Here is a 2,086-nt window from a genome sequence, read left to right as displayed (position 1 = left end):
AACAGTTCCATAATTTTCGGCAGCAACTGTTCACTCCAAATACAAATTTAAGTGCACAGTGCCAAATAGTGTCAAATAAAATATCAAATAGTACCTAATTTGGTACAGTTCCAAATGAAACCCAAATCCACATGTAATCCAAATGAGCCTCCTTACATTATAAAAGGAGCACTACCCCTTCTCCCAAATCACTTGTAGTCTTAGACTTGAAGTCTTAGACTTGAAAATAGAGAAACTAAGAGAGAGAAGCTCCGAAGCAAGCTGAGCTTCCACAAGTTCTTCCAAGATCTCTCCAAGCACCTCGCCGGACTTCAAACCCCGATCATCCCAAGTCTGATCGTCCATCAAAGGTTAGCTACCTATAGCTCAAAGCCAACCCAACCTTCTTCTTCTCAAATCCTCTAACCCAAACCGTCCTAAGCCCATCTAGAGACTCAAGAACTCTAGATCAAAATCTCCAAATATTGTAATCTTTACTTTCAAAAGATATATTTCAAAGTATTTTCTTTGATTGCATTATTTCTGCATCTGCATCTGCATAGCAGCTTCTTCTTCTATCCTTGGATCAAAGCCTACAGTCGAGCCTCTTGATTCCAAGATATAGATCTAGTTAAGCAGCTTTTAATTTTCTGCAATTCCATATCTTTTATTCCAGTCTATGGTTTTCTTTGTTTATTTTACTTAAGCACAAATTTAGTTCTGAGTAAGGTATTGCACCCATCTCAGTGTTAGTCTCCTTGCTGGATCGGAGTAAGGTATTGCACCTATCTCGTTCTGATTGCTATACAGAACCAGGAGATCACTACTTCCCTGGATTTTAGCAAATCTCGATCCTGTAATCTGGAAAATTAACCAAATCGGTCAAAGTTCTAACCAACACCCGGTCTTCCCAGACCTACAAATTGAAGCTAGTTATAAAACCGCCTTCACAACACCCTTTGGCCTAAGTTGGTAATCCTGTAAGGAATTTTTCTTTCCAACAGGGAAGGTTTGCATCAGGTCTGGTTAAGACTTTGGTTAATCGAATTGATTTGGTTCAAATTTGGTTTGAGTATATGAGTATTTACCTCGGTTTAGTTCGATTACGTTCAAGGTATAAGAACAGTCGGTTCAAATCAAATCGAATCGAATTGGTATTGGTTTGAGTATATGAGTATTCATCTTCTTTTTTCTTCTTTTTTTTTGGGTAAATATTCTTTGCAATTTATTGCACATATTCACATGCTAAGATAATTTTTTAAGTTAACAATGGCCATAATAACTTAAGCCCATTATGGTCTCATATCCATCACAATCATGGCTCAAGAGTGAAACCAATTATATAACCAAGTTAAAACCGAGTTACAAAATCGCATTACAGAATCAAATTAGAGCAAAAAGTCAAGCTGAACCGAATTAAATCAACTTGAGTATCTAAATATGGAACCTAATTAAATCGGCTTGAGTCATTCTTATTAAAATTAAAGTATATACCATACAATCAAACCAGAACGTATGAGCATCATCAGCAATTGGAGGAATATCCATTGTCTGAGGTCAACTTTACAAAAGAACAACCACAAAGCATTGCAATGTAACAAAGCCAACCCGTTTTCAATTGTTCTTGCCGCCTAAATGGATATTTCTAAAAAGGTATGTTTGGTTGGTGATGAGCACATTTATGTGTGAAATCTAGGGTAGTAAAACATGCATTTTACATATTTAGAATGGAGCTACCTTGGGTTTTACTCTCTTTTTGCAGGTTTTATATTTTCAAGGCCTTAAGGACTATCGGGAGCTATATCTTCAATTTTACACGTAAAGAGGTCCTATTTCTTTCCATGGTTGCGAAGAGGACGAAATTCTGAGCAAGATGGACGTGTTCAATTAAAAGTACACATTCGTTTGGTCACCCGTACAAATGATTATTCTTTTTCGGGTCAGAAAAAGAATAATGGATCAGAACTGAACCGAGATGCAGAACCAGCCCGTTTGCAATTGTCCCAGAGGTACAAGGAATACTCCAAATGCCAACAAGGATCGATGGACCACATCTTTAAGTGATTAAATATTTGTTTTTGGTAACAACAACTACCTAGCTTAGTTG

Source organism: Macadamia integrifolia, chromosome 8 (genome assembly GCF_013358625.1).
Source record: "Macadamia integrifolia cultivar HAES 741 chromosome 8, SCU_Mint_v3, whole genome shotgun sequence".
Lineage (NCBI taxonomy): Eukaryota > Viridiplantae > Streptophyta > Magnoliopsida > Proteales > Proteaceae > Macadamia > Macadamia integrifolia.
Note: the sequence above shows the minus strand (reverse complement) of the source record.